Here is a 15,829-nt window from a genome sequence, read left to right as displayed (position 1 = left end):
TTACCTGACCTAACACTAGAATTCTGCACTTTGTTAAATGCCTTATAAACCAGAAAATTAGGCGTTGCTTAACATCCTTTGTAAATCATTAACAAAAAAATGATGCTCTCAAAGCAGATGGGAAAAGAGCAACATTTACTAAGAAATGTGCACAGATACAGCACATGATGTTGGACAAAATATGTTCCAAAAATAAAGAAAATCAATTATAAATTACTCCCTTGATGTTGTAAGAGACTCCTTTGCCTGTTCATTTTTTTTTATTCATTAGCCATTTACTTATTTATTAACAGCTCTCAGTCCTGGTTCCGGCACTGGGCTGGGCACCAAGATTATATTAGTAAGAAGACATACAGTTAAGTCTTGCTAACGTAACCTTGATGAGAGAACACCAAGCTGGTAGTATTCAAACTAAGTCTGGCCTAGAGATATCCTCAAACGCAGTACTTTGTTTGTGTATTAGATTTTTTAAGATTTTAATTTTTTAGATCAGTTTTAGTTTAACAGAAATATTGAGAAAAAGTAGATGTATATTTCCCATATATTCTCTGACCCAAAACACATGGAGCTTCGTCCATTATCAACATGACCCACCACAGTGGCACATTTGTTGCAGTTGAGGTGCTATATTAACACATCTTCATTATCATCCAAAGTCCACAGTTTACACAAGAATTCATTCTTGGGGTTGTACATTCTATAGTTCTGGACCAATGTATAATTTCATATATCCACAATTATGGTATAATATAGAGTAGTTCCTCTGCCCTACAAATCCTCTGTGCTCCACTTACTCATTCTTCCCCTCCCTGCCCCTCAACCCCTGGCAACCACTGTTCTTTTTACTTTCTCAATATTTTTACCTTTTCCAGAATGTCACACAGTTGGAATCACATGGTATGTAGACTTGTCAGATTGGTTTCTTTCACTTATAATTAGTATTTAAGTTTCTTCTGTATCTTTTCGGGGCTTGATACATCATTTGTTTTTAGCCTTGACTAATATTCTATTGTTTAAATATATCCTAGTTTATTCATTCAGCTACTTAAAGACATCTTGGCTGCTTCCAAGTTTTGTCAATTATAAATAAAGCTACTATGAACATGTGAGTATAGGCTTTTGTGTGGACATAAGTTTTCAATTCCTTTAAGTAAATGCCAAGTAGCACAACTGCTGGTTTGTATGGTAAGAGTATGTTTAGTTTTGTAAGAAACTACTAACTGTCTTCCAAAGTGGCTGTAACATTTTACATTCCCACCAGCAATGAGAGTTCCTTCTGCTCCATATCCTTGTTAGCATTTGTACTGTCTGTTTTCTAGATTTTAGCCATTCCAATAGGTGTGTAGTAGTTTCTTACTGTAGTTTTTATATGCATTTTCCTGATGATAGATGATGTGGGACATCTTTTAATATGCTTTTAACTATATGTATATCTGCTTTGAAGAGGTGTCTCAAAGTCTTTGGCCCATTTTTAACTGGGTTGTTTGTATTCTTACTGTTGAGTTTTAAGAGTTCGTTTCATATTTTGGACAACAGTCCTTTATCAGATATTTATTTTGAAATATTTTCTCCCTGTAGATGGTTTATCTTTTTATTCTCTTGACACTGTCTTTTATAGAGCACAAGTTTTTAATTTTAATGAAGTTTATCTTGGACTGTACCCTTGGTGTTGTGTCAAAAGTCATCACCAAGCTCAAAGTCATCTAGATTTTCTCCTACAGTTTTGCATTTTACATATAGATCTGTGATCCATTTTGAGCTATTTTTGGGAAGAGTGTAAGGTCTGTGTATAGAATCTTTTTGTGTGTGTGTGTGTGTGTGCATGTGTAAGTCCATTTGTGCTAGCGCCATTTGTTGAAAAGATTATCTTTGTTCCACGGTATTACTTTTGCTTCTTTTTCAAAGATAAGTAAACTATATTTATGTGGGCGTATTTTAAGGTTTCTATTCTGTTCCGCTGATTAGTTTGTCTATTCTTTCACCATCTTGTTTACTTAAGATTACCTTACAGTAATCTTAAAGTTGTTAGGGTAGTATTTGTTGATATTCACAAAATAACTTTCTGGGATTTTGACTGGGATTGCATTGAATCTATAGATCAAATTGAAGAAGTGACATCTTAAGAATACTGATTCTTACCACTCTTTTTTTTTTTTTTTAATTTAAGTACCTATAAGGGCTTTCTTTCTTTCACTTAAAATGTGTCCTCTGGACAAGCAGCACTGGCGTCAGCTAGGAACTCATGAGAAATGTAGACTCAAATAGCCCACACCACTTAGAAGTATGCAGCTGGGGAGACTGAAGTTGTCAGGGATCAATTTGTGAGCAGGAACAAAATTTGAAAGAGGCCAACATCAATAATGAAGGCAGTGAGATCTTATAGGATCTTGAAGTTTGTTTTTCTTTTGCTCGTTGTTCATATAATTGATACAATTATGAGGATTTCCATAAGTTATTATTTCTTTGTACTGATGAGATTGTGTTCTTATAGTGAGAGGAATGCTCTAATTTATTGTGCATTTGTAAAACCCTTCTACTGGTAATACAATGAGTTTCCTTTTACTTTGTTATTTTGCAAGACCTGTAAAATTGCTACATGATATTTTAGATGTTGTACATATGAATTAGTATTTCATGATGTCTCCAGACAATTGATTTAGCTCTGACTTTTCTTTTAGATTTGAGATTCTAGTTTCATATACTCACATGTCTCAAATATTTAAAACAAAGCAAAAGCAACAAAGACAATCATCCTTATTCCACAAAATATCAATGAGAAAAACTGAAGCTTCCAAGAAATGAAGGAATAAGTAGTACCTAAGAATGAAGCAAGTTTCCCCTTTGTTTTCTATCTCAAAATCCTGTTTCTTCCCTTTATTATGTTCACTAAATATGCAATTGTTATTTTCTTTTAAAAATTTTTGCCTTTCTTACCAGAATGCATATTCAAAGAGGTTTTGTGCTCTTTCTACTTTATTCATGATTGTATCCTGGACTTAGGTCATAGTAGGCACTTAACAAGTATGGTTTCATTGAGTTTAATATTTTAAACATAAAATTACCTTTATTAATATTTACCACTAGAGGGCATCTTCCTTCCACTTTACAATACTAGTTCTAGTCCTTGTTCTGTTTTTTAATTAGAGCTATTGAGCACACTTTATTAACCTGCAGAGATAAAATATTTCAATCTATCATATCAAAGTATTAAGAGCATAAATTCTTTATGGTACATATTATATTAAAATACATATATTAAACACTTGTGTTCTTTTTGTTTGTTTTGTTTTTGTTTTTTGGCCATGGTCAAGACATGTGGAAGTTCCCAGGCCAGGGATCAAAGCTGCATCACAGCAGGTGCGCAAGCTGCTGTAGTAACAATGTCAGATCCCTAACCCACTGCACAAGAGGACTCCATAAGCATCCACGTTCTATAGTTAAACTAGAATTTAAATATTAACCCAATAAATTGTTCAGAATTTCAAATTTAGATCAATATAGCAATATACACACATATATAAATAATATATATATAGGATTATGTGAAATATTTCAGTGGTATAAAATAGACATAATGGCCAAAAGCCGTGCATCTCATAGTATTTGATATTTGATGAGATAAATAATTTTTAAGTTAAAAATAAAATGTTTACATAGAAGAGGACAAAAGAATGTACCTGCCTACAACGAGGCTGTCCTTCAGCTTGAGCAGCTGTTTGAATTCCCCTCGACGCAGACTCTGAGTTGGAGATGCCTGCAAGTTGTTCTTTAGGGAATACCTTTGAAATTAACCCCTGTGTAAGGGAGGGTAAAGAAGCAGGATTGGGCAGAGACTTAATTCATGCTGGAATGTTGACAGAAGTCAACCTTACCAGTAGCCCTGGTGCTAAGATGTTCCATTAGAGTTATGTAAAGTTAGGCCAAAATGACTGGCCTTGGTATTCCTGTATCCACACATCATTGAATATCAGCCACAGGGGAACCAGAGCAGTTAAAGAGTCAGTAGGTGCAGCTGAGGAATCCCTAAAGCGGTTCAAAGCTCAAGTATGGGATAAAGAGCCCTTCTTTGAAGGGAGATCTGGGAAGTGCTCGGCTATGTCTATTACAGCTTCATTTTCTGGAGAATTTACGTGAACTGCTAGTTAAGTGAGGACTCGAGAATTGATAAATGTAGTTAGAAGCAAAGTACATTTTATAGACCAAGTAGAATCATTTCAATGGAATTATTCAAAAAAAAAGATTAATGTATGGATGTCTAAAGCATACTGTTAAAAGTATAGGTCAGAAATTGAGTGAAAGGGGTAAACCTACCTCACATAAGTGAATGATTTTTTTAAGTGGAACAAAGAAGTTATTGAAATAACTGAACATTAATAAAGCTATTATGCTTTGTTATTATTTGATACATGCTTGCTCTAATTCTAAATGTTGATATTAATGTCTTGAGTAAAGAACATTATGTTTTAACTGAGAAATTTCAAATTATATAATAGCTAATTTACCTGAAGGCATTTACAAGAAAAAAAATAACTAACTAGTTAGGGGGAAAAAACTCTCTTAACCGTAAAATTAGAACTTTTAATTTTCTCTTTTAAAGTTTTCTTTGGCAAGATATCCCCTGTCCATTTCCCTCCTTCTTTCCACCTTAGTTCATAGTGTATTTTTACTTCATTTTATGCAATTGAGAGTGGAATAAAATTTTGAGGAGGAAATGATATTTTCAACAGTTCTGTAATTCATCTTCAAAGAAATGAAAATTCTTTGTTTAATTACTTTAGTTTCTAACAAGTTCAAGAAAAGCCTTCGCTATGTTCTCATTCTCATTGACCAGTAGATGGCACTCTTGCTCCTCAGCCGTGAATCTGGAGACTCTGGAAGCCTTGAGAATGTCGGTCACAGATCTCCCCTTGAAAGCATTATAATAAAGAAGGCGCCTTCAGCCTGTTTATCTGAACCGACTGAGATTCTTTATGTGCAGGTGCAACTAATCCTTTCAAGATGTAATGAAGCTCAATAAATCCTCCTTTTGCAATATCTTCACTGGTCTTTGAGGCTGATTTTGCTTTCTGTGAAAAGGAACGTGCAGAACAGCTCTGAACACAATGCTGTATGTTTAAGCAATAAGGAGACTGCCCCATTGTCTCATGTCAGGCTGCCTGGGACGCAATTTCCTTTTTCCTGTTCTCAAAATTAGCTGATGAGAGCGAGTTTCCCAGGTGAGCACAAGTTCCCCAGATTTTTTTTTTTTTTTCCCTAAACTAGGTGACCAAAGAACCATGCCTTCACTGTTACTCTCAACTTTATGTGCTAGGAAATTCACGAGGACAAAATACACTATGTCTATATCTCTGTCATTGCTGCTTCTTAGTAGAACAAAGCACGTACCAGTTATTCATTTTCCTTTTAGCGATTATATAAATACTGAAGTTGTACATTGGACGTTTTCAGAATTATTATAAATAATAGGATTATTAATCTTCAAGTTGGTATACATATATACAGATAGTTTTTTCTTTTTCTTTCTTTTTCTTCTTCTTCTTCTTTTTTTTTCTTTTTGGCTTTTTTGGGCCATATCTGTGGCATAGGCAGGTTCCCGGACTAGGGGTCAAAATGGAGGTGTAGCTGCTGGCCTACGACACAGCCACAGCAATGCAGGATTCAAGCTGTGTCTGCAACCTAAACTACAGCTCATGGCAATGCTGGATCCTTAACCCACCGAGAGATGCCAGGGATGGAACCCGTGACCTCATGGTTCCTAGTCGGAAATACTACTGCTGTTTAGCTGAGTCTTTCTGTGAGAAATAGAATACAAAATAAAGAAACAGGACTTCTCTAAGTTATTCCTACCTTGAGACTAGTAATATCATTTGATAAGCTGTGGATCTTAGCCCTTCACTCTGTTTAGAAAACTAGTAGCTGCTGATGAGAGTGAGTGAAAAGCAATGCAGAAATGGTCTGCTTCTCGTGACGGTTATTTGGGGCTGTTGTCTTTCTTCTTTAATATTGCTCAGCTTTCCTACCGCCATTTCAATGATACTAAAACATGCTACCAGTGACTGAACAAAGATCTAGATCTAGAAATGACATTTTACTCATATCCCAAGTTATCCCTCACTATGACTATGGGCTACTTGTCAAAGGGTTAACCCAGTAAAAAACATTCTCTCCAAAGCAACCAGAGGAATTTTTTAAAATCCTCAGAGTCCATTTTCTGTTTAAGATTTTCCAACATTTTCAAATTGCATTTAAAATTAAAATCTATAAAAATATGTATGTTACATCTTTTAAATTCATCTCTAACCTGGTCTCCTACCCTTCTGCCCTTAGTTCATTGAATTTTAGCTGCCTGATTTTGGTTTCTGTAATGTAGCATGTTTTTCTCAGCCATAGAATCTTTGCTATAGCTGTTTCTTCTATCTTAAACATTATCATGGTCTTCTTTTGTTTTGTGGCTAGCTTTTGTTTGTTTGTTTTTGGCTGTGCTCAAGGCATGTGGAAGTTCGCAGGCCAGGGAAAGAACCTGTCCCACAGTAGCCACCTGAGCCGCTGCAGTGACACCACCAGATCCTTAACCCACTGCACCATGAGGGAACTCTTGTGACTAGCTTTTTATTTTCATTAAAATCCCAGAATCAATGTCATTCACTGACCTTCTATCACACCATTCTCATTTTAATTCTTCATCTACAGTGGATCACTGCTATATTCATTTCCTGGGGTGATAATGATAAATTACACCAAACTAGATGTTACGTTCTGGAGACCAGAAGTCTGCAAGGAAGATGCTGGAGAGGCTTTATTCCCTATGAAGCCCAGAGGGGAGAGCTCTTCCTTTCCTCTTCTAGCTTCTGGTGGCTCCTGGCATTCCTCGCCTTATGGAAGCATAACTCGTCTCAGCCTCCCTCCATCTTCACATGCCTTCTCTGTGTGTCTCCCTGTACCCTATCCTCTTCTTACAAGGACACCAGTCATTTGACTTAGGGCCGAATCCAACCCATATGACCTGTGCAAAGTTCTATTTCCGAATGAGGTCACATTCTGAGTGGCTAGGTGGCTTGGGGCGTAGGCTGTTAAACCCACAGTACTTACTTTGACATTTTAATTGATTTATGTATTAATATCTTCATGGTCTTCTTCAACCCACCTACCACTAGAATGTCAGCTCCTTGAGACAAAAAAGGTTGTCTATATGTTTATGTGTGATACTGACACAAAATGGGCATTCAGTATATCCTTTTAATTGTTAATAAATGAATAAGGAAGTCCTTGAAATAATGATAGCTGAGGCATATGACTTTTATTTTGTTCTGATTCCATGCTAAATAAAATCTTCCTCTGCATGCTTTTCTGTCTCATTCACAGTTACATTTGTTGTTCTAAATTAATAAGTCGTCCATTTTCTTTCCAAATTGTACTTTGTCATCTGGAGTCAGCTTCCCTGAGTACACTGGGTCTTGAAATCTGGCAGATCAGGTTTCTCAGCATGTAAAGACCAGGCATTGGACCTTGTTGAATTCAAGAAGGTAATTCTACTTTATGTGGCCTTTGTTCAGTTAATCTCTAGGAAATCCCTTGGAGATACCCTAACTCAACACAGCCTCTCTTTATGCAAACCTCTCTCTCTCTCTCAATAATTATCAGTGGTAACAGAGGAAAACTAGCAGAGGATAAAGATAATATCATAAGTCCTAAAAGGATCTTTGAATATCATAATAGGCATCATAGATACAATCTCTCCTTTAACTCTCTAAGGGTGTATATGTGTTTTAAATTCCTGTTATCGATACCCTATCACAAAAGATTTTACCCTTGGCTGCACATTAATATCACTTGGGGAGCCTTTAAAACACCTAATCCCCAGGTAGCACCCTGGACCAAGTACATCATAATATCAGACCCTAAGATATCAAGATCTCAGCACTTTTTAAAGCAATTCTAATGCAGCAGCGGTTGATAATCTGATCTTTTTTCTCTGGTTTAAGTTCTTCTGATTGTTGTTTCTCTTTCATGAGTCTGGTTCTCCTAAGATGTCTTGTGACCTTTGAAAATATTCTTATCTTTAGTTCAGTTTCCCTTTCAGGCATTTGGCTCTTTTAGTTTAAGAGGTCATTCTAAGGGTAGAGCTCTCAAAATAAAGCTGGCTCTTTTACTATCATAGTTTTCAGGGCTTTTGGTAGAGGGTCAAGATTAGCCTTAGAAATGTTTCTGCTTTTTTTATTTGGGCCCTTTCTCCCCATTTTTCTCTTGCATTGTGAGCTTCCTTAAGCATTGTCTTTTTTGGGCCACACCTGAAGCATACGGAGATTCCCAGGCTAGGGGTCCAATCAGAGCTGTAGCTGCTGGCCTACACCACTGCCATAGCAATGGCAGATCCAAGCTCTGAGCCATATTTGCAACTTACACCACAGCTTAAGGCAGCGCTGCATCCTTAACCCTCAAGGATGCTAGTCAGATTTGTTTCTGCTGTGCCACAATGGGAACTCCAGCATTGTCTTTTGTATTCAACCCTGCAAGCCTGCCTTGAGACAAACCCTAGTACTACAACTTGTCTTGGTGGAGATGGATGTGTGGTGTGAGATGGCAAAGGGGCAGGGGGTGTGCTTGGGTTGGCAGATAGGCCACCTCCTTAGTGCTACCCTAATTTATCATCCTACAGTTGTTCTAGCTCCCTCCCACTCCAGGCATCCACCATGGAATTTCTGTGGCTTTGCTCCTATCATTTAAAAAATCATACTCTTCCAAAAGTTTATTGAGCTCACATTCTTCCATTTGACCAAAATGTGTCTCCTTTTAGTTTCTGAGGAATAACTCAGTTTTGATCTTTTGAAACTTTCCTTTCCATTTCTGAGCATGGCTCTATATTAGTACAATTAAAAAATACAAATATTTGCAGTTCTAAGGTGCAATGTGAGGAAGTAAGACTACAGTGTGTGCTCAGTATGCCTTTTTGTCCAGTGTTGTGGTGTATCAAGTTACATACATTTAAGGCTACATGATTTAAATATACAAACATATGCACATATTTCTCATTCATACTCAAAGATGGCATTGCTGAATTTAACATACTTAAGAAAATTTAACATGTTTCTGGTAGTACATTAACTGCAAATCAATTGATTAAATATCTTCTGAGTACTTACTATTATGTGTCTGGAACAAAGCTAGGAGCTGTGGATATAAAGATAAATACTCTCAAAAAGCTCAACATCTGGCCAAGATGCAAATCAGATAAAAATATAGAGTATATCTCTATATAACTATAATGAGTGCTCAAATAGAAGAGTGTTCAGGAAGGCTTCTGAATATTAAAATATTAAAAATTAAAAATATGTCTTTGAGGAATCCAGATTTGAAATTGCCATTGCTTTTTTGGCTTCAGCTCACTGTCTGTCAGTTTCTTCTTCATTCTTTTTTTTTTTTTTTTTTTCTTTTGAGGGCCACACCCATGGCATATGGAAGTTCCCAGGCTAGGGGTCTAATCAGAGCTACATGTGCTGGCCTATACTACAGCCACAATAACGTGTATATGAGCAGCATCTGTGACCTACACCACAGCTCCCAGCAACGCTGGATCCTTAACGCACTGAGTGAGGCCAGAGATCAAACCTGCATCTTCATGGATGCTAGTCAGATTCATTTCCACTGAGCCACGATGGGAGCTCCTCTTCTGCATTCTTCATTTGAGTTCTTTCTGAGAATGTAGTGTGCTTTGGTTAAGGCTTCACGTTTGAGTGACTTGGCTTCCTATGGTTATGGTTATCTCAGCACATGGTCCTTTATGCTGGTTTTTCACTCTTTATACAATCTGATATTGACTTCATTTCTTTGTCATGTGAGTTGTGTGAAACCTGGCTTAAAATATGTCACCCTGTCTTAGCTCAGTGTCAGGCTAACTTGCCTGTTTGCCTTTGTTTTGCTGGAGACAAATCTATGTGGCAGGTGGATTTCCACAACAACTTTATTGTATTGTTTTCTGCTTGGGCTCACTATATCTGATTTTAGAAATCATGCTGTTACTGGTATTCTTCACAAATGCTTGTCCTAAAATAGCTTGAGTGAAGAATCCTAATTAGATAGAGCTAAAATGGGTTTTCCTAGCTAGATCTTAATGAAGAATCTTGTTTGTGTTTTCTCATATGTGGCATATATTTCTCATGCTTCCATCTTTTATGAGAAGAAAAATACATTTTAAAAGATTTTTACAATTTAATTATATAAAAGCATTCAGTTGGAGTTCCCTTTTTTATCTATTAGATAATTCAGGGTATTTATTAGCTTTTACTAAAATGGAAACTGTTCTACATAACACCATTGTAGATTGGTGCATTTTAATGACCTTTTATATCTTTCTAAAAAATTGTATTTGATAATCTATGATATTTCTGAGATTATTTTCTGCATATTTTTGCACAAATATTTCAGTATTTCTCCATTTTCCTGTTATTTCACTTTTGCATTCAATATGCTATAAATGTGATCAAAATAATAAAAAAACATTGAATTAATTAGAAAGTACTGGTAAAACTGAGAGATACTGAGGTATTGTGAATTAAAATATTTATCCACATAGTTTAATTCTAGGTCCAGCTTTTGCCCAAGCATTTCAGATAGTTGATATTTTTATTATGTAGCTAACTGCTGATGTATAACTAACTTTCAGAGTTGAGCTAGTTAGTGATGAATATGAAGTCCAAAATCTTTTAAATAGAGTAAGCTTAAAATACTTTGGAGAAAAATTCACTATATTTAAAACATAATTTTGTTCTATCCTAATGCAAAAGTCTTTTTTAAAAAAAGGTTTGATTTTACGCTTTTAAAAGTTATTCCTCAGTTTTAAAATATTAGGTGCTACAATAATATGTAATTAAGATTAATAGTCTCATTTCAAAAGTAGAGGAATTAAAGTTCTTTTATAAATGTATTTCTCATTTGAAACCACAGTCATGTGGAGAATTCATACAATATCAGCTTTCTCAATTAACAAAGAATTTAGAGAACCAATTCCAATAAGAAAATATAATATTCAACTCCACTGGGATTTCAGAGTTAAGAGATAGTGACAGAAAAGAGCTGTTGTTAAAAAAGTTCCTGAATAAGTAGATTGTACATATTTCTCCATGTTAGTCTATCCCATTTATTCATTGGATTTTATATTACTTCCTTTCCCCATCCAACCAAGTTTTATTCTCTATAGCTCATGAGAAAGTTTAGAAGGAAAAGCATACTTTCTCATGGTGTGGTTTCTAACAAGTAAGGCCTTGGAGGCCAAAGAAATAATTTTTGGGTGCAGGTTTAATTATTCAGTATTTGCCACTGCACCTATTCGCTTGTTTATTTTGGTTCTCCATCAGTGAAGGATTATAATTTTGTGATTTATGGCACCTACTTACCTTTTAATAAAAATAAGTGAATTTACTGCATGAACTAAGCTTGTGTATGGAATCTACACATGTCAAACACTTTGACTCTATTCATGTAATTAGAACCTCAAATAGTATTAGTTAAGTTCTACCAACTGACCCTGATTGAAACTATCATAGATTTACAATGCGTCATTTCCCTCCCTACCCCCTACCCCTGTGTTTTTTAATTTGAAGAAGGACAGATGTTGGGATCCAAACTGACTGGAGCCAGTTCTTCATTAAGTGGTTCCTACTTGATTCTGTGTTCATGGCACAAAATTTGCAAGTTAAAGCTCTTATATGGCCGGACAACAGGAATCAATTTAAATGGAAGGATTTTAAGGGTCAGTTAGTTGAGAATTTATATTATGATAACGTACGGAGAAGTTTGTTTCATATTAAAGGATTTCTCTGTGGTATTCTAGTTTAAAGTATTCACACATTTTCTGGCTATTAGAAATACTCAGTATTTGTTGAATTAATGAACTATGGTGCATCTCATAATCAAAACTTTATTATTAACAGTGATAAAAAGGAAGGGACACAGTGCATATAGTAGACTATCACATAATGTAATTATCAATTTTAGTACCTATAATATATTTTATTCTCCCAGTTGACACATCTGCCTATCTGAATACTTTTACCACTTCAGTTTGTATATTAAAGCCACATGGAAAAGACTCATTTCCAGCCACAGCTGTGGAACTGCCTGGTTAACCATTATGTTCTTCACACAAATACTGACCTATTTCCCATTTTACAAAGCTATTGCCAGTTGCTTGTCAGGCCGATTCAAATTATTAGCTGAAATCTCTCTTACTCTTTTATATCTTTTGTTTACGATTATAAATTGCCATGTACCATCCTTGAAGGGGAAGAAGGAATAGCATGTATTTATTTCCATCTTTTATAATGTATTCAGGTCCAGCCAACCCCACTTATCTAACCAACGACCAGAACATTACTAACTCCTTACCTTCCATTTCCGTAGCATTTATAATATACTATGTATAATTTTGTGAACCTACACTTTCCACCATTTACTATATGCAAGCCACCATGGCTCACATGTTAAATGCATTACACTTTTTAATCTTTACGGAAACCCAGTAGATACCTATCATTATTCTCATTTGGCAAATATAAGTAGCTTGGTAGCAACTAACAAAGCCAGACCATATCTTTAATTTAGCAAATAGTTATTAAATACCTATTATTTACAAAATCCTGAGCTTGGTGCTAAAGACAATTGTGGGATTCTAGATACCAAAGATATACTTATTTAACAATCTTTGGTCTGTTTCACAAACTGAAGTATAAGAGTCTTTAATTAAGAATTTTGTCTTTTTTCACCCCTGAATATTCAGCACTTAGGGACATGCTTGGCATACATTAGGGCTCATTAAATATTTGCTGAGTGAATGAATGAATGAATGAATGAATGAAATACATTCTCTTGGAGTGATGATATATGAATAAGGGGTATAGAAGGAGACATCATCAGCAGAAGCAATTCCTTGCCCCAGAATGCCTGCCCAATGGAAAGAGAAGAGATAATAATTATAATCTCCTTTCCATGCTCATTATCTAATTTCATCACTTGGGTTCTTCAGAAAGATTAGACTGAGATTCCTTCAAAATTTCTAAAATGCTAGAGGTGGAAGGTAAAACTTAGACACAGTGAGAGGGTTTCACAACCCCATAACAGTTGGGAATTACTGTAGTATGATCTATAGAAAGCTTTTACTTCATGTAAGGAAACCGCACAGGAGCGGGTCTCCAGGGAATATGGCAGGTGCAGCTTGGTTAAAGTTATGGAGTTTTTGTTAGGTGTCTCTTCTCATCTGGACTCATGTAATGTTACATTCTTCAAGATAATGACACATGGTGATGTCTTTGAATTGAAAAATAAAATGTCAAAAACAAAAGTTGCCAAGAAATTCAGACTGAGACATTTTATTATGTGAAAATAGCCTTTGCGAAATCCCTAGATATGTACTTGAAAAGCTGAGAGCCTGTTGATGCCTTTCCCCAGCATAAACCCATTCTCAAGATTGAAGTCATCTTAAGTATATTTTTGAAAGTATATTTTTAAAATGAGCATAACGTCAGAGTTATGTGAAGAAAATGAGTAAATTCCCAGGATCTTTTGACATAAAAACAAAACAGTTATTGAGGAGGGGTTATTAGGTATGAAGTCCTAGAGGCTACTGGTAGGCAAGTTGAAAAACCAGAAAGTTACCAAGCTGAAGTATTTATTTCTCAAATTTCAAAAAATATTTATACAAAAGCATTTTTTCTGAGTGAATTTATATAAATATTTCAATTACTATAGAGAAATATTTATGTTAACTTCATACATCATGGAGACAGCGATGATTAGTATGAAAAGCACTCTATAATGAGACATGCACTCTAGTATCAAAGCCTTCCAATATTTGTCCATTTCTCTTTATAACAGGGTTAAGCATGCCCAGTATCCCAGAGAAAGGGAAGCTGTATGGGATTACTTTTGAGATTCTTTTTTAAATAATGTGATTTATGAATTATAGCTGTATGTGAGCCTTTTTGTTTTCTTAATATGTTTGTTGCTTTCTATTCTATATTTCAGTATGAACTCTTATCTCAACATATAGATTGTAACCTCACAGAAGTCAGGTGGGTGTTTATCTCTTTTGTCCATCACATAATAAAAATAAATAATTTGAATAATTTTAAAGTGAATAAATATAAAACATCAACCTCTTCTGGTCTTTCTGAGCCCATTGTTGATTTCTTTCTTTCTTTCTTTCTTTCTTTCTTTCTTTCTTTCTTTCTTTCTTTCTTCCTTCCTTCCTTCCTTCCTTCCTTCCTTCCTTCCTTCCTTCCTTCCTTCCTTCCTTTCTTTCTCTCTCTCTCTCTCTTCTTCCCTTCCTTCCTGACTTCTTTTTTTTTTTTTTTAGGGACGCACCCATGGCATATGAAAGTTCCCAGGCTAGAGGTCGAATTGGAGCTACTTCTGCTAGCCTACACCACAGCCACAGCAGCACCAGATCTGAGCCACATCTTTGACCTACACTGCAGCTCAGGGCAATGCTGGATTCTTAACCCATTGAGCAAGGTCAGGGGTAGAACTTGTATCCTCATGGATCTTAGTTTGTTTCCTGCTGAGCCACAAGGGGAACTCCTGTTGATTCTTTCATAATATCTATTTTGTTATGATTTTTTATGTATTCTAAATATGCGATAGATGTTTGTCATTTGCATTTATGTTTGATTAATAGAGTTCAAAGTTAACATAATCAAAGTGTAGCCATGGTATGAATGTATTATAGAAAATAGGATGATTTTTTAAGTGGGTTCAGATTATAACCATAATACAAGAGCCTCAGTATCCACAATTATGAGCAAAAATGAGAAGGTCTCTCATGGAAAGAGATAATGGAAACAAAGTGAATACTGCAGGCAGGCAGAAGAGGCAGTAATCTGGATGAGATTTGGGACAAAGCCTTCCTAACACCTAAGTACTTCCCTTATAGTAATTGATAGTGTCACTCAGATTTTTTGAAATTCCCTCACTTACAGCATTTATCTTATGTTACAATGCACAACCCAACCTGGAAAGTTGTTAGAGTCATATTTTCAAATCTTGGAACAGTCATATGAATTTGCAGCATATCTAAGGGACTTTGTTTACCTTTATTCCTCTGTAATCGGTGGAAGGAATTTGAAGAAAGATTTGAAGATCCACTTCACCTTCTTCTTTATAAACTACACTCCTGGAAGTGAGAGAGAAAACAGTTGCATTTGAGTACTCTCATGTGGGATAGAAGACAATCTTGGACACAAATCTTCATCTTGCCTGAAATCTGTTTGGGTTTAAATTAAAACACTTAAAAGAGATTATTGAGGAAATGAAAAAAAATCTATGTAGACTTATTTCTTCTATAGTTCAATTCTTTGGTACACACCAGGAAGTAGTATATGTCAGGAGTAGCAAGAACAGGTTAGTAGAGAATTTGGGATGGTGTCTGAGAGTGGCTCCAGACACTGTTTTCCTAGAGTAAGGGTCTAGCGCTGGTTGTGTGAATGTCTGCAGAGAGGCACTTAAAGGAGTTTAGGTAATAGTGTCACAGCCAGCTTGAGATTAGAAAAGATGTGTGGCAGTGGAGGGTTGGAGTTGGGCTGGATGAAGAAGAGCAGCAGGAACTGATGGCAGTTGCAGGAGGGTCACTAGACAGAGGTTGAGGGGTATGGCTTTGTAGGAGAACCTACACCTGGAAGGGGGCATACCTTACTTTATTTTTCCAAACAAGTTGCCTGGGAATTTGGTGATAAAGGTGGGGCTATTGGATTTCTCTCTACTGAGTGTACATTTCCAGTAAAAGAGGAGTTCTACTCAACTCTATTGGCTGATGGTGCATGAAATGCAAAGGTGGGGAAGT

The 15,829-nt window shown here is 35.8% G+C and overlaps 1 protein-coding gene across 1 annotated transcript in view; it reads right to left on the bottom strand.

Annotated features, from left to right (window-relative positions):
• LOC146400050 (uncharacterized) overlaps positions 1–15,165 on the bottom strand; it is a 260,931-nt gene extending 245,766 nt beyond the window's left edge. The window contains exon 1 of the mRNA XM_084977290.1: positions 15,082–15,165. The gene's annotated coding sequence lies outside the window, so the exon portion shown is untranslated. The remainder of the gene's footprint in view (positions 1–15,081) is intronic.
• Positions 15,166–15,829: the final 664 nt, after the last annotated feature.

This window comes from Sus scrofa, chromosome 9 (genome assembly GCF_054392235.1).
Source record: "Sus scrofa isolate SSC_HxYL_T2T_F1_AM1 chromosome 9, Sscrofa_HxYL_maternal_Yorkshire_Landrace_v2.0, whole genome shotgun sequence".
Lineage (NCBI taxonomy): Eukaryota > Metazoa > Chordata > Mammalia > Artiodactyla > Suidae > Sus > Sus scrofa.
Note: the sequence above shows the minus strand (reverse complement) of the source record. Positions and strands in the feature narration are given on the sequence as shown.